Source organism: Periplaneta americana, chromosome 13, assembly GCF_040183065.1.
Source record: "Periplaneta americana isolate PAMFEO1 chromosome 13, P.americana_PAMFEO1_priV1, whole genome shotgun sequence".
In the NCBI taxonomy this organism is placed as follows: Eukaryota; Metazoa; Arthropoda; class Insecta; order Blattodea; family Blattidae; genus Periplaneta; species Periplaneta americana.
In genome coordinates this window covers 163,524,302-163,546,248 of record NC_091129.1, presented here as the reverse complement: position 1 = coordinate 163,546,248, position 21,947 = coordinate 163,524,302, and the positions used below count along the sequence as shown (strand labels likewise).

General features: G+C 36.4%; 1 protein-coding gene and 2 non-coding genes across 3 annotated transcripts in view; all 3 read right to left on the bottom strand.

Annotated features, from left to right (window-relative positions):
• Dh44-R1 (Diuretic hormone 44 receptor 1) overlaps positions 1-21,947 on the bottom strand; it is a 1,227,197-nt gene that overhangs the window by 1,099,694 nt on the left and 105,556 nt on the right. The window lies entirely within an intron of this gene.
• TRNAR-UCU (transfer RNA arginine (anticodon UCU)) lies at positions 8,892-8,964 on the bottom strand. Its single transcript has one exon. It is a non-coding gene; the product is annotated as a tRNA-Arg (tRNA).
• TRNAC-GCA (transfer RNA cysteine (anticodon GCA)) lies at positions 12,851-12,924 on the bottom strand. The gene has a single exon. It is a non-coding gene; the product is annotated as a tRNA-Cys (tRNA).

The window sequence follows — 21,947 nt, the reverse complement described above, 5'->3', positions numbered from 1 at the left end:
TCTCACTATCAGTATCTTCGTTATCAAAAACATCAGGTGGCGAATTTAAATCTTGACTTTGTGGACTTCTGCGTAAAAATTGAGTAAATGCGCAGAAACCATTACAACTTTTTTTTTTATTTTCCCAATTGAGATCAACAGTTTTATGCAAGATCCGAAAAACCGAAGCCAATAAACAGACTTAGAAACTTCATACCCGAACGCGTAGAATACCGCTGGTTCAGGTTAACTACGTCCAGAGCATTGCTTTGGCTGGGGCGGCACACCCTGGCGACAGGCTTGCTGATCAGGGTTCCGCATCGCTCAGTTAAATGGGACATCATCACATGTGACGCTGAGATACGAGGGGATAAACGTAAGGGATCATTGTAAAAGCAAAAAATGCGTAAAATCTTAAACTTCTTTCAGAACATTGAAAAGAGGAGTTACCATTAGTTTCTGCGTCAGTTTCAAATAATCACGATTTTTTCTTGATCTCTTTCAAATTATGGTAGCTGCTAATATCCCTTTCAATAAAGTAAACAGTCCCTACTTCAAAGCTTTCCTGCAGAAATGTAGTTCTAGAAAACTCACGTCTGATGCTACTTTAAGGAATGCTATTTAAAAATATGCTATGAAGATACATTGCACAAACTAAGGCAAGTCGTGGCAGACAACAAAATATGAATATCTTTAGATGAATCTCACGACTCTGCTCGATGAACTGGCCAAAAATATCAACGAGACACCAAAAACATCACTTACCGAACCAGTAAGACGGGAACTAAATAAAATTCTTTCACAAAACAGTGGCTATTTACATTTATGAGGAATAAGAGACATGCTTTTTGATAAAAGTGCATCTAAAATATGTTACATAAATATCAATAATGTAACGTATTTTTGTTTTGCTCCAATCACGTCGTGTGATGTTGAGCGAAGTTTTCCGCAGTACACAAATTGTTTTACAGAAAAGAGGAGAAAACTAACATGACACACTTAGAATGGCTGTTGTGATTCATTGTAACGCTGTAAACATAAAGTAAGAAAAGGGAAATTAAAATAAAACAGTGTTAATAGAGATCGGCTATAATATGTATATTTTATGCTATATATTGTGGATCAGATATGTTCTTCACCTCATGTTGTATATTATAGTGTATACATTGTATCCTACCAGAGTGCTGCATTGGAGTTAAATCGCTTTCTTGAACTCGGTCGAGTGTCGCACCCTCGAGTGAGATACGATCGGTCGTGATACGCTCTTAATAAATAGAGGCACAGTACAAGGTCATCTCACCGACATGTCTTACCTTGTATGGAAGGCGACAGATAAGATACACATATGTTTTGCTCACACGGTAAAAATAAGGCTTTATTTTCTGCGTTTATGACAAACGTTTAATGGAACAGTCAATGGAACGTACCAAAACAGGAACATGAAGTTATAAATAAAATAGTATGAAAAACTTCGATATACAGTTATTATTATTAATTAATAATTATTCAATATTTGATTTATCACATATATAATATGATAGGTCCATACATAGTGTTCCGCCTATATACTGCGACAATGTAGAAACGTTTTACAAAATATTATTGATATAGCAGTAGATTAATAACAATATTAGTACAGAGATAACGTCACAGAAAATATAATAAAACGAATAATCATGCTGCACAACTGTTACAGACGCAAAGATTGATACACTAATTTATTAGAGATTATTATCATTATTATTGTTATTATTACTACTAGAAAACTTGATACAGTTCTTGCATTATCGTGATTGTGTTCTCCGTTTATAATAATTACATTTACGTCCAATAACATCTATCAGATGTGGAAGAAACAAAATCACTCCTGTGTGTGTGTGGGGGGGGGGGGAAACATTTACCTACAACATTTATATTACATTTTAAAGCAAGTTTTGTAGTTGTACTATGGAGAGGTTAGTTAAACACTCCAAAGTTTTGAAATGATAAACATCTATGATGTTACTGCACAGTTCATCACTGTAACAAAACGAATGTCTAACGCTCGGCTTATACCGTTCGATGATTTATCGCTCGTGACAACTTTACCGATCATGCATGTGCGCTACCTATCGGACTGTGCCATGAACTACTTGGCTTTAGAGCGAAAACGTCCGATGCAAACCTCTGTAGCCTACATAAAAGGTTCGAACATTTTTTGTATTTTTTTTTAATAAGATAAATCAAAATCACCAACACATTATTTTGCCGGAGTGTACAATGTAAGTATTGTTTTTGATGTCATGCTACAGTGCCTGTCCTTCCAACCCCCAGCCGTCCACTCCCTGACACTGACCATCTCTGAATTCACGGTCTATATTATCCTTGTCATAGTGTACTGTTTTTTTGGGGTATTAAGTTTCCAAGTCTGGTTATAACACTTATAACGTGAATTTCCTTGCAGTCGCTAGCTAAAAGTGATTGCCTTGAAAGTCCATTAGGCTGATCCATCTCTTACATGTGATCAGGGTACACAGCCTTTTGGAAACATCGATGGCAATCTCAGAGACTCTACTTAATATTACTGTTACCGGTACGTTATTTGTTACAACAAGTAAATGGTTTTAATGCACTCGTTTTAATTATATTCACAGAATTTTATTCTGCATCTTGATTACACAACTTTTAACACTGTATCACTTCAGAATATGTATGGTAAGACTTTCCTGTGTTAAATTTCAACGTACCTCGTTTACATGTTTCGATCTATTTATGGGTCATCTTCAGAACTGGTCGTTGTTGGTCTTGGCGCCACTTGTTCTGTTTCCTGTGAGGGTGTGTTCCTGTGGTATAGTGTAGAGTCAAAGAGTGTGTGTGTTTTGAAATTGAGTTGTGTGTTGAGAATTTCGTTGGGGTGTGTTTTTGCGTGTCTGTATATTTCATATTGTTCTAGTGTGTTTAGTTTCTGGCTTTTTGGTTGGATGTGCAGTATTTCCATGTCTGTGTTGATGTGTCTGTGGGTGTGGTTAGCATTTGTGATGTGTTCTCCATATGTGGAGGTGTTTTGTAATTTTGATATGGCTGTGATGTGTTCTTTGTAACGTGTTTGAAATGATCTGCCTGTCTGTCCTTTGTAGAAGTTGTTGCAGGTGTTACATTTGAGTTTGTATACGCCTGTTTGGTTGTATTTGTTTGTGTTGTTTGTGTATTGAGAGGTTTTTGTAGAGTGTTATTTGTTCTGTATGCGATGTTGTAATTTAATTTCTTGAATGAGGTTGCAATTTTGTGTGTGTTTTTGTTTTCGTATGTTAGTGTGATGTATTTTTTGTGTTCTTGTGTTTGTGTTGTATTCTTATGTTTTTTGTGATTATGTTTTGTCTTACATATTATGTTGTCTATTATGTTAGGGTTGTATCCGTTTTCTTGTGCTATGTACTTGACTATGTTTAGCTCTTCTTTGTAATCTTCTCAACACACAACTCAACTTCAAAACACACACACTCTTTAACTCTACACTATACCACAGGAACACACCCTCACAGGAAACAGAACAAGTGGTGCCAAGACCAACAACGACCAGTTCTGAAGATGACCCATAAATAGGTCGAAATATGTAAACGAGGTACGTTGAAATTGAACACAGGAAAGTCTTACCATACACATTCAGAATTTTATTGTTTTATCTGCACAAAATGTGATGATCAAGTCTGCAAAACGCTATTGTATGCCTGATTTGTACTGTACAACATATTCAATTAATTAAAACGATCTCCCAGCGCCCATTATAGGAAGTATGCGGGAAGCCTCCTATCTTTCAAATTGCATTATTAATCGAAATAAAAGACTAGCGTGCTCCGGCACTGAATCGATGGAAGACTGCTCGGAGGATGTGCGAATCCTCTGTTGAAAGAGGAAGCTCATGAAATTAAATTGGAATTTTTCAGTAGAACAAGCAGCCATGTTACCTATATGGATGAAAGGAGAAGGTCTGCGTACTTCAAAGCAGATTCCCGCTTTGTGGTTGGCCCAGGGCAAACCGCTGTGTGATACAAGTAATAATTACACTTTGATCGGGACTCCGCTTTTTTTTACGTCTGCGTTGCGTTTCTTCCAGTGAGTTTTTACATCACACCTGTTAGAAGCTGTAGTATTTGTTTTTGGGTGTGGTCACTGTATTGTGTAGTCACTTTATGACCACTATACACAAGAGTGTGTGTGTTCAGACGCCTCTATTGACTAATTTAATCAAGGATAAAAAAATTATCGGTGTTAACTTAAAAATGAATTCCATTTCCATTACTTGATTGATCCACTGGGAGTGAAATGTGTTACAACTTAGAAGATTTTCAAATTTGAATTCATTATTTGCTCCAGTTCAAAAACAATTCAACTTACAAATTGCTTGTAAGGAACCCGTAGGTTCATTCCCGCTCTCACATAAGCCCACCATCGGTTCTAATCTTGAACAATATTAATCCAGTCTCTACCATCATACCCTACCTCCCTCAAATCCATTTTTATATTATCCTCCCAACTACGTCTCGGGCTTCCCAAAGGTATTTTTCTCTCCGGTAACCCAACTAATACTCCATATGCATTTCTAGATTCGCTCATACGTGCTACATGCCCTGTCCATCTCAAATGTCTGGATTTAATGTTCCTAATTATGTCAGGTGAAGAATACAATGCGTGCAGTTCCACTTTGTGTAACTTTCTTCATTCCCCTGTAACTTCATCCCTCTTAGCCCCAAATATGTTCCTAAGAACCTTATTCTCAAACACCCTTAATCTCTGTTCCTCTCTCAAAGTGAGAGTCCAAGTTTCACAACCATAAAGAACAACCGGTAATATAACTGTTTCATCAGTTCTAACTTTAAGATTTTTGGACAGCAGACTGGATGACAAAAGCTTCTCAACCGAATAATAACACGCATTTCCCATATTTATTCTGCGTTTAATTTCCTCCCGATTATCACTTATGTGTATCACTGTTGCTCCAAGATATTTCAATTTGTCCACCTCTTCCAAGGATAAATTTCCAATTTTTATATTTCCATTTCGTACTACGATCTGGTCTCGAGACATAATCATATACTTTATCTTTTCGGGATATAGGCCTACTTCCGAACCTATCTATTTACTTACTTCAAGTAAAATTCCCGTGATTTTCCTAATAGTTCGTGGATTTTCTCCTAACATATTCAAGCCAACCGCATAGACACGCTGTTGATGTAACACGTTCAATTCCAAACCCTCTCTGTTATAGACAGTTATAATCGGTTGTCTTTTGTACTTGTCTTTATTATGTTTTCTCTTCCTTCTACCTCATTCTTTCATCGCTTCTTTGTGTTCTCCACTCTCAGCGCTTTTCTTTCCCACTGTTTGTATTTAAGTATATTTCCTTTCGACATGTAATTTCTACAGTATATTCGATCTACATTAATAGAAAAATGAAATCACTGTACAATCCGGTTCGTGATCAGAGGTACAGTATTCTTCATTCTCTCCCTACGAATGGAACTCAGGCCCAGTGGCGGTGCGTCAATAAGAGCACAAGAGCACGTGAACACCTTGTTTCCATTAATGCACGACTAGTTTTATTATTTGATACCGTATTGACGTAGTGGGAATGTATAATATCAGAATCGAGTATTTTAAATTTCCCGCATCTTGCATAAACTTCTTATGTAAACTTGGCAACATCCGTTCACGTACAAGCAGTGCTCTTTTCAAGAAGGTTACAGGAATTTCACGCATGCGCGGGAGAAAATTGTCTTTCACTGGCCGCTTATGGCTCGTCAAGAGCACAAAGTGTTAAGTGAACAGTGAATCTATCCTACAGATGTCAGATGCATCGATGCTATCGTTCACGTGCTGTATCTCGACAAGAAAATTTAATAGTCTATATTCTAGCCTATAGATGTCAGCATCTCACTGTCGGAACGTTTACTTTATGTGTGTACAGTGCTGCTACGAGAGTGTAGTTTGTGAATTACTATACTTCAGTGTCAGCATAATAGCATAGTTTGGCTTTCAAACACGTGTTGGCTGAATGTGGTGGTGGAATGAATTTAAGTATCTGTATGGTAGTGTATAATATTTAAGAATAATATTTGCTGGCACGTATTTATAGTAATCAATCTATGCGAATGGGATTACAGTACTGGTATAGGCTATAATGTATCATTAGTATTTAGTAGTATTTATTTATTTAACCTGGTAGAGATAAGGCCGTCAGGCCTTCTCTGCCCCTCTACCAGGAGATTCCAACTACAATATCAACAATAAAATTACAATTAGTATTAAATTTACATTTACAATTACAAATAATATTACAGTTAGTATTAAATTTACAATTACAATAAAATCAAAGTACGAAAAGATTACCTGAATAATTAAAACTAGATAATTTATCATAGAGAAACAAAGAATATTATTGTGTTGTGAATCAAAATATATTACTGAATACACGCGTTTGTAAATAACGACATTGTGGTATGTATTAATTTTTAACAAACGTAAACAATGAACTCTGTTCAAGTAATTTGGAACAGTAAAGAAGTGAGTAAACTGGCTTACCAGGAAAAATTGGAAATAAAAAGACTGAGTTCCATAATTATTATTATTGTTATTATTATTATTATTATTATTATTATTATTATTATTATTATTGTATGTTCTTTTGAATTTATATGCGGTTTTTTCGATAGTGAAACATTGGAATCATGGCATTTTATATTAGGCTAAAAGTACGATTGCAAATTCTCTTCGATTTTGGACCACAAAATTGTGAACACACATAATATTTTATCACAAGCCGCCACTGCTCAGGCCATCACAGTGTATTTTCAATTCATAGTGAACAGTTTTTTCGAACTATTTACAAGTATGTACATGGTGGTTCATTGTAAGATAACGCCTTCAACGTCGCCGAGGGACATGAAAACTTGTGAGGTAAATATCCTGCTTCATTTTCCACCGTCACTAGATTGTACTAGAACATAACGCAGCACATTGACGTCGTTGTTTACATTCACAGTATGTCTACTATGTTCAAGGAACTCTATAGGCAAGTTGTGCGTACATTGGTTGCTAAAGTGTCCCGGATCCTAAGCCTGGCCATGACGATAAATGAAGCAATTCTGTATTGTAATCTTAAATAGTGTTTCACCAATATTCAGCATCAGAAATCTGCTCAGTTTGTATTAAACCAACTGAACAAAGTCGCTTGCAAATAAAATATGAATCAATATTGGATGCCGATGAAATGAAAATAATTATATTGCATTCTTCCTTGAAGAGGAAAGAAAGAGGCAGCGTATCAATCACGTTATTATGATAAAGGAAGTCTGTTTCTGAAATGTAGGTGTATACTTTTCTGCCGTTGCTAAGGCTACGGTGACGTGTCGAGGAAAAGGAGTTGACAGCGCTAACAGCTTCAGTGTGACCGGGCAATCACAAGTGTCACTTGAGTTCTGTGCACCTCCGAAAGAGTCTTTGACAAGTAACAACCTTCAGTTGACATTCCCGATTGTTGTGGGGAGAAGGGAACAACGCCACTCAAACCATAAAATAGCTCTTTCACTGCAAGTAATTTACAGGCGTTTGTTCCCTTGACTGGAGCGAAAATTAACATAACATCGATCAGCTCAAAACCTATATAGACGTCGAGAAACCAAGTGTACATCCATTTTGTTCTCGGTTTATACTGTATACGCACATACAACTTAATATAATAATACACTTACATATAAAATTGCAAAACTTACTTAGAAAATGGGTATTCTTTTTTCGACAGGCTTGCTTCTGTTCGTTTTGCTATATCTTCAATTATTTCATTGTCTCAACGTCCTCTACGTCATGTAAATGAATTTCATTATATTCCTTCCTATTTCTGAATAACATTATCCTAACTTCTCCATCTGCATTAAATTCAACTATTCATCTTCTCTCAAATCTCTTCTCCTCCCTCTTCCTCTCCGTCTCCAGTTTTCTCCTCTCGATCTTCAATCTCTTGTCCCTTCATCTCAATCTCCAGTTTCCTCTCCTTTCCTGCTCGTTCCCAGTCTATTCCCATCTTCATCTCCAGTAACTTCTCCTTAATATCTCCAGTCTATGCTCCCTTCATTTTCAAACTACTCCACTTCCCATCTACTTTCCTCACTATATCCGATCTATTCCACTTCCATCTCCATTCTACTCCACTTCCCATCTCCACTATACTGCCCTCTCCATCTCCAATCTATTCCAATCTCCCCTCTTTCTCAGCTTTCAATCTCCAGTCTCCTCCCCTCTTCTATTTCACTCTCCTCCCTTCTCCATCCCCAGTCTCTTGTTCTCTCCACCTCTAGTCCCCTAATTTCTCCATCTATAGTCTCCACCTCTAATCTCCTATTCTCTATGACAAATGTCTCAAATCCGACGGAGAATATTTGAAAAATACCTCAACAATTGCTGTATCTGTACCAATAAATTTTTCCATGATATTGTGTTTTCTTTCTGTAAAGTCTTAGGAAAACTTAATTTTTGGACGCCTCTCGTAATTGCGCTCGAGTGGCCAAAATTTGTATAAGCCCTTTTTAACATTATTAACATGGTAGAAGAAAAAAAATCTAATTTTTTATCTGCCCTCATGTTGTTTGTTAGCCACAACTTTCCTGTCTCACCTTGACTATAATGTTCTTCCATCTGTAATTTATTCGTACAGTCATATATTCTCTCCTTCATAAATTACCTTTTCTTTCTTCTATCTTTATTTTTTAATAAATTATAAATTATTTTTGTGTTGCTCTTCTAATCCGTCTTAATTTTTCTCCTTATTAATGGTATCAAAACTACGTATTTTAGTCTTCACTTTCATATTAATGAACTGATGTGTCACTTAACCATAATTAAATAAAAATATAGGCTGAATAATTTCGAGGGAAAAATTGTTCCGGGGCCGGGTATCGAACCCGGGACCTTTGGTTAAGAGTACCAACGCTCTCCCAACTGAGCTACCCGGGAACTCTACCCGACACCGATCCACCCGGGTTCGATACCCTGTCCCGAAACAATTTTTCCCTCGAAATTATTCAAATTAACTTTACAGGGAGTTATACCTAAAAGCTTAATTTGCATAATACACGTCACTGTTCGTAACAGAAAACCACAATTTAAGTCACACAGAGTTAGTGTGCTCTCAATGTTGGTTGCTTGACGGTTGTCGGCCCACTTTGAGGTCTGTGGATATAGAGGGAAAAATTGGATCGGTGTCGGGTAGAGTTCCCGGGTAGCTCAGTTGGGAGAGCGTTGGTACGTTTAACCAAAGTCCCGGGTTCGGTACCCGGCCCCGGAACAATTTTTCCCTCGAAATTATTCAAATTAACTTTACAGGGAGTTATACCTGAAAGCTTGATTTGCAAAATGTAGGGTGTATATATTGAAATATTGTAAAGATTTTGTGTTTTTTTAACTTTAAAATATAAGGAAAGAAACATACATATTGAATTTTTCAGTCTCATTCACATCCATACAAATGTTTAACAGCTTCAGAATAACTCATGTGATGGAAAGCAACAGTTTCGCTACTGATGCTGAAATATATGTGGTGGAGTAAAGCGTGGGCAGCCAGTTCAAGTGCAGCAAGATACCTGATTTACATCGCCAGGCACAAAACGCTCCACAAAATAAATTGTGCTCAACTTATAATGAGCTCTGTTGGTAGATGTATTTACCATTGACTTCCTTCACTTGTCAAATTAATAACTTCTCCATATAGTGAATACGAGAGCACTACTAACTCAATTTCGAGAGTTTCTGACTTACACCAGTTGGCAACCAAGCAGCCTATATTCAAAAACGCAACAAACGTAAATAGCACTCACTCTATGCCTGTGAGATGGAAATAGATCCCTAATTGCACACCTGAAATCAAATCCAAGTACGCAAGATTCGTCATAAAATTACCTCATTACCAGGCTTCGAGACTTCGGACCCAATAGAGCAGTTCAGTGGGAAATCCGCATAACGGCGTGCTGAGTATAGTGGTAAAGCGTACAGTGGGTGGGGGTGATGCCTCAAACTAGCAAGCTGTCTCGTTCGCGCAGGCGCACAGAGCACTACTCCCCTACCACTGTCCGCCTACTGCTGTGCACTGTGGACTAGAACGGTACAGCTCAGTTCTAATAACAGTTGAGAAGGCTGCATAGGGAGGATACATCTTGAATACATTGTCAAGAGATCAATTTTTCAGATAATATGACTATACCTGGGTATCGGAGCCTAGGTGGGCCCCCTCCGTTAGCTCTACTACTACCCCTCTCCAGGCAGCTTCCCAGTTTGAGGCATCTGCACTGTAGAATGAATGCCAACAAACACGCAAAGGAAAACGCTCTGGATTTGAAGATTCTGACGAATAATTTGGTTTTCGTACAACCTATTTTCAAATTCTGTCTGAAACTATTACACGGTTAGAAAAGTCAGAGCAAGAGATGCCGGAAGCCCTCAAATTAATTGAGAAAATGACGCGGAGAATTAATGAGACATCAAGTACACCGGTTACTGAACGTGTAAAACAGAAGTGGAAATCAATTTTATGTAAAAATAACGGATATAGAACATTGTATAACATAAACAGTAAACTAGTGGGCACAGACTCACCCGAGAATAAAGGACTGTGTCTTAGAGACTGTAATGATGTTAGGTTTTTTCGTTTTGCTCCTATCACGTCATGCGACGTAGAGCGCAGCTTTCCACAGTACAAACTTTGGCAGATAACCGAAAAAGATTTACGTTTGAGACACTGAGAATGTATCTTGTAGTAGGTACATTGCAATTCGGTACTGTAACTGCACTTCCTAAATACGACCAATAGGATAAATGAAAAAAATTAAAATTGTTACATGCTTATTTCCATCATTAACACTGTGTATAATTAAACACAAATGCTTATAAAAGACAGGAAAATAAATGATTTTCACATTCTTTTAACATTGTCATTCTGTAATGTACATTTACTTTCAGAATGTACTTAGGTGTGTGTTTCCCCATACTACCGTACTCTACTCTAAATAGGAACGTTGTTACCTCAACACATGTCTACCTTTCACTACCTGCAGCGGTCAACAACCTGTAGTGCAAGCACTGTAAACTTATTGTATCGGGTCCAAAGTCTCGAAGCCTGCTCATTACCAAGAGGTCTCTTGAAATCTCTGTCTAGCGAGAAGAATAATATTATTGTGTCACCATCTCAACCAAAGAAATTACCTTCTTTATCAATGAAAATGGAAGAGAGACAGCTCTATTTAAAAATAGCAAATACGTTTCTTTAAAGCAAGCAAATTCAACGATATTCAATTTTGGTTTGTGAGACTAAAGAAAATGTTGCAATTTACAAGGGATTGGAAACATCAGGAAAGACCAAAGGTCCCTTGTTTATTGCTTTTCTCCGCCATACTGTGCTTTAGTGAGCAAGGTTGTGCAATCTCCGGTTTGTGGGCCGGAAAACGCCTAATTTGTGACGAATACGTTCTACCCCACCTCGTACTCCAAGAGGCAATTCTATACAGGCTATACTTTTTCTCGTTCCTAACAAATCTGGAATGAGGTCTGAGAGAAGAAAACCTCTGAACTTACTTATCTGTGGCTGTGTCTTAATGGTGAGGAAATGAAATCAGAAGCAGGCCTTTTAAATCTTGTGATGTTAGTGTTATCAGGAAAAGAATTTCAAGACTTTTTCCTCACAAGTGATTTTAATATTAAACTAGCACTTCCTCTTCTCTCTCTTTTTCTTTCCTTTCTTCCTACCATTTATTGTATCGTTTTCCTTTTTCTCCCGATTCTTTTTTCCTTTTAATGTTCTTCTTTTGTTCCTTTTCTGTCGCTGAGTTTTAATTTGTTCCCACTTTTTTGTTCTTTTCTTCGTCTATCTCTTATTTCATACCTCATCTATTCTTTCATGTGCTTTAGCTTTCTTTCTTTTTCTATTTCTCTCCTATCCCGGCTGGTTTTGCCTTAATGTTTTGGCTGAATATACTAGAAAATTTATTTATAGCCTAAAAATACCATTTTGTTAAAGCGTTCTTATTCAAGGCAGACTTAATAATATAATTAATAATTTCATTATGTATTGTATACTGGGTTTTCAGTTCAAAGTGTGTCATGGCTCGCTGTATGCCGTCATGTGGCTAGTCGATGAGCCTAGAGAATTCAATCTCCCTACACTTCCGCAGAGGTGTATTACTTATATGCCAGAGAAGTTGCCTAGCAAGTACGGCGTTCATTCAGAAGAGTACTTACCGATACGTACGGTAACGCCGGCAGTGGCAGGAATGTGAACTGTTTCGAAACATGTACTGAGGTGAGTTTTTTCTTACTGTCGGGATATGGGGAGAGGGTTAAGACGATTACTTACGTATTTGTTGGCATTAACTTGGACGATCAACATGGACACGGAGCATTTGATTTGTGTTGTGGAATGTTGCCGTACGCAACCAATGATAACAAATACCCTGCGTACGACTTGGCCGCGCAAAACACAGTTCGAAAGAGGTTATGTAGCACACAGACCGTACAGACCGCCATCTGTTGCTACGACGTTCAAGTTATACCGTACACGTTCTCAAATTCAGATTGAACGCCTTGATTAAGAGGCAATTTTTCTGACACAAAAGCTGAAACTCGCTTCAAATCGCTGACTCATCAACAGTGACGTCATGACACACTTTGAAATGAACACCCAGTAGACTATTTTTGCATAGCTTGGCTGATGAATTGTATATGCTTTTAAATTGAATTAACTTACTTGCTATGTATTATATTTTATAGCTCAATTGGTGAATAATTATACAAATCTGGCTTTCAGGTAGTAGCTCCCTGTAAAGCAGGTTTGAATAATTTCAAGGAAAAATTGTTCCGGGGCCGGGTATCGATCCCGGGACCCTTCGCTTTGCACGCGAACGCTCTTCCGACTGAGCTACCCCAGGAACTATACACGACACCGTCACAATTTTTCCTTTGTATCTACACGATCCACGAGTTCCTGGGGTAGCTCAGTCGGAAGAGCGTTCGCGCGCAAAGCGAAGGGTCCCGGGATCGATACCCAGCCCCGGAACAACTTTTCCTTGAAATGATGAATAATTGTTCAAGTGTGTAAACGTAATCATCTGATTGCTATGTTCTGTATAATTTTCGTAGCTCAGTCGGCAGACTCGCTAGCCTGCTGATCTGGAGCTGCTGTCGGGCTTGGGTTAGATCCCAGTTTGGTCTGATTGCCTGGTTGGTTTTTACCAAGGGTCTTTCCAGTCTTAAAGCAAATGCCACGTAATCTATGGCGAATCCTCGACCTCACCTCATTTCATCTCGCCAAAAAATTGCAATCTTGTAAAATTTTGACTTGTTTCAAATCTTAAAGCTTCAAAGCTAATGTAAGATCTATGAAATAGAATAAATGAAATGAAAAAATGAAATAACAAAGTTATATACGAAAAAGATGGCTAATTGGAGCTGGAAAGTGATGGCGAGATCAACTTCAAGGAGATGGGCCAGCCCAAAAGGCTAAGATAAAAGTACAAATATAGTACAAAATATATATAAGTTCAATCGTAAGACATATCTCTTAGCAAATGTTTATTTGCTATGAAGGTATTAATTATATATTAACGTTTTCGCCTTATTTGGCATCATCAGATATAATAAAATACGTGATCTGAAACTTGAATAAATTGATAAACAGTATAACACACAGGATAAATGAATCTTCACGAGTTTCATTTAAGTGTACGCTTCAAACCACCGAGCAACACACATCTACAAACAAACAGAGGCACATAGCATCTCCGTATACACAGTTCCTGGTAGCTATGACTACGCACAACAAACCACCAATGACAACTATGTTAGCACACATTAATATCAAATAGAATATTCATGTTCAAATCCAAGCGTACACATACTACATCACAGCAGAAACTACAAGCATATGTTCTTGATAATGATTAATAGTCAACATAAAACACAAGATTTGTAACATAGTATTACACCAATTATATAGTATTTTAATACATGTTATCCTTCGTAAATTTTAAATCCACGATTTTTCATTCATAATCAAATTTTTAATTGATGTTTTTAACACTGCCGATATTTTGTATAATTCAATTGCTCACTATTTAATCTTGTATGTACACTTGTAACATGAGTTATATGTATACACAATTACTTTCAATTTCAAATTTGCATTGTATTAAAATCAATTATAACAACTTTATATATATATAGCTTCATACATAAAACTCATGAAGATTCATTTATCATGTAATCCACACCTGTGGAGTAACGGTCAGAGCGTCTGGCCGTGAAACCAAGTGGCCCGGGTTCGAATCCCGGTCGGGGCAAGTTATCTGGTTGAGGTTTTTTTTCCGGGGTTTTCCCTCAACCCAATACGAGCAAATGCTGGGTAACTTTCGGTGTTGGATCCCGGACTCATTTCACCGCCATTATCACCTTCATATCATTCAGACGCTAAATAACCTAGATGTTGATACAGCGTCGTAAAAATAACCCAATAAAATAAAATAAAAATTATCATGTATATTATACAAGTTTCAGATCACGTATTTTATTATATCTGATGATGCCAAATAAGGCGAAAACGTTAATATATAATAATAATAATAATAATAATAATAATAATAATAATAATAATAATAATACTAAAACTAATACTAATAATAATAATAATAATAATAATAATAATAATAAACATCTGCAAAGAGATATGTCTTATGACTGAACTTATATATATTTTGTACTATATTACTAGGCTTATCTGAATAAAAATGAACTGCAAATTACTAAGATATAAGGCTTGATGATTAGACAAAATGTATTTCCTCAAATGAATCAACTTAATTAAATCAATAATGACCCATATATTCATAATGATAAATCAACCACTTGTAAAGCTGCATACAATATTTTCCTTCTTCAGCCGAGGTATCAATGCAATCACAGCCGACTCGAAGGCGGTCGCTTCAGCTCTGCCGGGGTCTCATTAACGGCACCCAATAGGTAATGACGACCGCAAATTAACACGTTAATGAATGCCACACTCGTTGGCAAGCGCGAGCAAGCTGCTACCCATTTTATAATTTCTACAGTATTAAACTATCTCCTATGTTAATCAGGGCGCCGCAGCTGGTGTGCAGGTACAACTAGAACAACTTTGTTTGCATAAATCCACTTGATTAGCATCATGGTGGTGAGGTTTTAATTCCGGTCTTACTGAATTAAGTGCTACTCAACTCATTATCAAGATTAAACTAGAACTAGTGACCAACCACTCAGCTTGAATTAGTACGCGAAGATAAAGCGAAATATGAAACTGAAAAAAATCTGCTAATGTTTGTGCGTATGTATTATATTTCACTATTTACTCAGCCTTCATCTGTGAATTACGAAAATGTTTATCTAATTTAGCGGTTAAGGTGCATTCTCTTCTAACATTAACAACAAAACTTTTACAGGCGTATAAATTCAACTATAAATGCTACAAAGGGTCTACAATAGCAAGATACACGGCTGTATCGTCGTTACAAACATGAGGTTGTGTTTCTAACACGACGACAACCGTACGAAGACTTGTGGCTTGACAGTTGTTGACTGATTTTTTACCGTGTTAACATTTTTTTTCAGAACTCGGAGAGAAGAAACATAGAGTTGTATGACAAAAGAACAGAATATTTCATGAAAGTATGTCAAAATTTTCGAATTTAATGCGATAAAAATATTGTTAGATAATTTGAACAAAAATACATCTGGGTGAATTCATTCTCCATATTATGGACCAAAATTATATAATCATTTTGTTAATATAAATCCAAGTTTATGTATGTCTAATAATAATAATAATAATAATAATAATAATAATAATAATAATAATAATAATAATAATAATATCCTACCCTATTGTCTCCTAGCCTAGTTTCCTCATAAGAGGTGCCTTCTTGGTATCACCTGTGAGGTTCAGACCTGTCTTTTGACAGTTGACTGAACAACAACAAAATCATATTTTAGTAAGAAAGTTATCTCTCTTTAAATTGAAACTCTCCTTTATTTACCTTTGTCGTATAGCTATTTCTTTTACTTTTTTTTTTTCAACTAGAGTTCATTCCTCAATTTAAACTTAAAATGTTGATTATTATATAACTTAATTTTTAGATCATACTATGTAACTGCCATTACGGTATAGCACTAAATTAAGACGGCAGTGGCCTAATGCAGTTTAATTATGATTTACCAGCTGTTATTTTTTTGGAAATTTTAATTCTGTGATTATGAACAGTTTCCCAGTAAACAGTTGATGAAAATCTTGATTCTCAGGTTTATGAACTGAACGGTAGTTTTCTCAGACCGTAGAAAGATGTAGAAATGTAAAAGATGTTCAAAAGCTATCTATGAAAATTACGTTTTGCTGTCAACAATCGAAATAGGCCTATATGCGGAAAAGATAAGGGCCTGAAATATTACAACATTTAAAAAATGTAACGGATATACCAACAATATCAATGTTCCAAGTTAACGTAATACAGGGTTGGGCAGATAAACCGGCCCATCTCATTTCATTTGATTTGAAACAAACTTTTTTCAAAGAAATGGAATAAAATGAGTAAATGAATGTGTCCTGTCATAATACATGTTCAAAGTGCCCTCCACCAACATCTAGACACTTATATGCACGTTTTAACAGGTTCATATAGACACGTGCCAATTCCTCACGGGTGTTAGTGGATGCTATTCCTGATGTTATCCTTCAGTTCATGAATAGTATGGGGATTCTACTCGAACACTTTCCCCTTCAAGTACCCCAATAAATAAATAAAAGTCAAATGTCGACAAATCTGGTGACCGCGGTGGCCACAAGCCTTTGCTTACAGTCCGCTCTTCAGTGAACATCTGGTGAATACGCGTAAGTGACCTTCAGATGTGTGAGATGTTGCTCCATCTTGATGAAAGAAGCAGTAATTACGCTCTTCTTCTATTAGTTGGGGATAAAATTCATCCAAGAAAGTCAAGTATACATCCATGTTGACTGTGATGTCGAAGAATACTGGACCGATAATGCGTTTCGCAGTCATAGCGCACCACACACCGATCTTCAGGTGTTCACTGAAGAACGGACTGTGAGCAAAGGCTTGTGGCCACCGCGTCACCAGATTTGTCGACATGTGACTTTTATTTATGAGGGCACTTGACGGGGAACGTGAAGGAGCAGAATCCTCATTACTATTGATTAACTGAAGGATAACATCAGAAATATCACCCGTGAGGAATCTGTATGACCCTGTTAAGACGTGCATAGAAGTGTCTACATGTTGGTGGAAGGCACTTTCAACATCTATTATGAAGGTTAGTACAAGACACATTCACTTATTCATTTTGTTCCATTTCTTTGGAAAAAGTTTGTTTCAAATCAAATGAGATGAGACGGACCGGTTTTATCTGCCCAACTCTGTATTTTACATTGAACTCACGTTTTATTTCCGAAGTATCTTCAGATTTCATAACCTTCAATTCCTAATGACGTACCCATGTTTGTGAAGTGAACAAGTCGTCAATGAAGCACGCGTTTTCGTTTGCTAGCTACTACGGACTTGATTGCTGTGAACTACGTAGCTTTGGATCGCAACTTCTGATATCACATTTAGTAAACAATCTACATAGTTACTTCTGTTGTGTAGACACTGTCTTAGAGTACGTCTACAGCCTTCTCTCGTACATCAATTTTTTAAAAACGGACGTTGTAGAGTTTTTTTAATTATAAAGGGCGTTCCTAATAAATGTCACTTTGCATACTCTCAACCTTATCTCATTTACAGGCTTATAAAATAAGAAAAGGAGTACCTCCTTCTAAACTAATTTACATTTTTACATTCATAGTTTTTCAAAAAGTAATGCTTTTACAAAATCATTTTCTGCTTTCCATTTAATACATGTCTTTTTGATTTGTGAGTGGGATGTATTCTGAACCATTGCTGTCATATTCAGAAGACAATTCAATTCCATATCAGTATTTCCAAATTATCAAACTATGCTAAATTCCTTCTACAACAATCATAATATCACCCGTCTACAGACAGAAACTTATGGTTCACATGTTAGGCAAATTATGTAAAAGGAACCGACTTTCCTTTTATAATGAATAACATTTAGTGTTACAATTAAACAACGTCATTGTACATAAAGACGATCTAAAGCAATCATTTTAAGTACAAATTAAGTATATAGAAACAAAAATGTAACATTCAATTACATTATTTTAAGGAGAAAATTGATCCATGTAAGCTTACCAACGACTTCCGAAAAGAAGCAGGAGCACATACAAAACGCTTGTGCGAGAAACAAATCATTTTCCGTACATACTAGAGATGAAAAAAACTAACTGCCGCTCTCGCTTGCTGTCTTCGTTACATTTGTCTTCCGAGTTTAGTCTCGTCTCGTCTCGTGCGCTTCGAGTCTCACTCATCATTCTCGAAATAGCATTTGGTCGGCTTGGAAAGATTTCGTAACTTTGAATAACATACATCATTGAAATAAGTAACATTATAAATGTTTAAATGAGACAAAACGACGAAACAAAACAGCATCTTTGTTATGAAAATGTTCTAGTTCTATGATATTACCTATGGTTATATAAATAGAAAAAAAAATCTCAAATAAATTTGCATTTCTAAGAAACATAAAACATAACGTTAATATTATTTTACTTCAGATTGCATACTTGATCTCAAACATATGAAAAGAAAATTCCTAGCCTTTTAATAAGGACGTAGTAATTAAATAAAAACTGGGAAACTGATTATTATACATTGAAAGATAGAGAATATGTTCCAAATAGGCTACTTGATCGTTTATACTGTACATATATAACAGTTGCCAAAATAGATATAAGTTCAGTCAGGTATAAACAACTGTGGCGATTCAAGGCTGCTTGACGTACGGGACTTCGGGAGTGATCAATCTCGACGTCTCGAAATACTCACAAGCAGTCTTTACGTCAACGACGCGACGTATACAACATTGTCGTGCGTGTTTTCGGCTTTGCGGACACTGTTAATCTTGCTTTCTCGATCGTTGTTCATCTCTAGTACATATACATCAATTTCTTCTTCAAAGAATTGCAAACTTGCATTGAGATAGTGGGGCATCATTTTGAGAATTTTTTTAATAACCTAATTGAATGTTACCATTTTTTTTACACCAACAATTTACATAGATGCGTATGAATGTATTAATTACTTATAGTAATATTTACTTTTCAAATATCTGTGAAACTACGCGCCAAATTAAAAAAAATATATATATATATAGTTTACACAAAATTTATTTTTGTACGTGTAATAAGAATAAAAAATAAAAATTGTGGGCTCCCGTTCCAAAAATTACATTGACCTTCAAATCACCTTGATAACGTAAAATGAAATTTGCTTCCCTCCTTAATGTCCTTAACTTTGATTCAAAACATTTCTTTCTAAAACGCTTCCTTCTTAGACCTTTCGCATTATAAACTTAAATGGTGTTCTCTTATGGGACCTGTGCCACGCTCCATCAACTAACCTTATCTCAGTACGCCCTAGGACAGAATAAAATCCCTAGTTATCAGAAGCGGCAAAGGGAATGAAATACCGAATCAATCCGAGTATAAAAGAAATACGACCATCCAATTCACATTTGAAACTTAAATCAAGCACTAATTCGAAGAATCTATAGCAATTGCTTTAGAATAAACTGAAAACTGAGCATTGTAGTCGAGATTTATTTGGAGTGAAAACAGTACGCAACAACAGTAAGGTAACAGCCGTTGTAATTGAATAATTGCAAGTACTAGCCTGCGGTTAACGTGTCCGAGTGGCCAAATAAAGCTACAGATGACCTATCAGAACGCAGCTGCTGGTTGTAACCAGTGCAGCCAACTCGGCCGGAAATCCCAGGTCTAGGAGCTCGGTACAGGTCAACCACGCCCTACCACGTTCCAGGTCAATCCATTGACATCGCTGTTTCCTTACATGACAAATTATGGGTTGATTTTCGAAGTGTGTTCAGCAATTTTCATATGCCTGCCGGGGTGTGATCCTCAGTTCATTTTCTGAACTTTTTTCGATTTGATATTATACAAATACATGACGCCAGGCCTACAAAAAACAACACAGTGATTCTGATGATGATCGAACATCATTCCCCAGGCAGAATTCAAACACACGACCGTGATATCAAGCAACGTCAAACCTGTGTCCGTACCCCACGACAAGCTGCAAATTAAAAAAATATATATATCTAACAGTAATACCATAACTGCTGAAATTTTTCCATTCGAGTTTAATTTTCCCTGTCATGATATTACTTCGAGATTGCAAACCGAAAAATAATTATTATCATGACAAGAAACATGAGTTTAAAAGCGAAATTAAGTTACCTGCGAAAACAATTTTGTACGAGTGCAATTATTCGGTTAAATCATTTTTATGAGAACGGCTTGATCCTATTGCACGAGTGCAATAATTTTATTTTCTTGTGAAAACAGTCTTACAAATATAAAATTCATAGATAAACATTTGAGGTTATAGTATCGTAACACTTTATTGTGAAGCAGGTTTTTTTTATCTGGAATTGCATTTGAATAAAAATTAACAAAAACAAAACGTTCCAATCTCCGAACTGAAATAGTTCTTGACATATCAAATACGATTCGTGATTAGGCACTGTGTTGGTGTACATCATATGTAGCCTATTGTATAATAGAGGAGGCAAGACCTGTCCTATAACCTTATCATGTACCGTGACTATAATATATCATCAAGAGATATGGGGAGAGAAAATAAGTTTTAGTCTGAGAAGAACTTTTGTGTCGTTAGAGTCACATAAAACTAACCATCATGAAACAGATTCTCTTTCTGATAGCTCATTATTTCCCTTCTAGCACAGCTCACATGCCAGGTTTCACCTCCTCATCTACAGTATACATTATTATTTACTACCTAGCATCGAACTGTTCAATTTCTAACTTGCCGCGAAAACAGAGTTGCCAGATTGATTTTCATTTTACCTAAAGTCGCCAAATCTTGGTGCTATTGTGGACGGGGAACAAACTATTTTCCCATGCTTCCACACCTCTCTTGCCCAGTTCTGCATCCCTAGAGTGTCCATTGCTGATAGGTACATCACTGATCCAATTCAATGAGTGACGTGAAATGTAAGACATATCATTGTTGACACGCCGGAAGTGGTTTTTTTTAATCCAAAATAACTTTATTGTATAAATTATACATTATATAGTCGCGACGCTGTTATTCCCGGCGTGACTCCTCCTCTTTGCTTACGTCTTAGGAAGTCAAGGCTCTATAAAGTCTAGGTAGGTAGTATCGTTCGCCATTTTTGTTCTTTCGTTGCCGAGCTACCATACGAGGAATTTATTTGCCACACCGTATATATAAATTTGTTTTATTAGATTTATTTTTTTGTTTATATTTAGAGTTATTTTAATTTTTATGGGTTTTTATTTTTATTATTAACGATATAATTTATTTTATTGAATGAGATATTATTAGATTTAATTCTGGATCTGTTATTATAACATTTTTGTTTCATTGGATGTCCTTGATATTTATAGGTTTTGTTTTTTTTTTTTATTTCGTTAAAAATTATCATGTTGTAGCTCCTATGATAATAAATCAAACGCACTGTAATTCAGCAAATAATTGAGCGGCAAATAACGTCTTAGTGTGCTTTCTGCGAACGCCAACGAAAGAGCCAAAATGGCGGGCTATTATATTAAGTATTTATCGAGCCTAAAGAAATGCATAACGTCTTCATAAGCGAATCACAAGACGCACACGTTTAAATATAGCCGACCTGCAACGCGATTGGCTGCCGGAAATTAGAGCGACGGGACTAGCCTATAGTTGAGCGCCGAAACTTGTTACTTCGCTATTTTTTTTTAATCTGAGGACTAA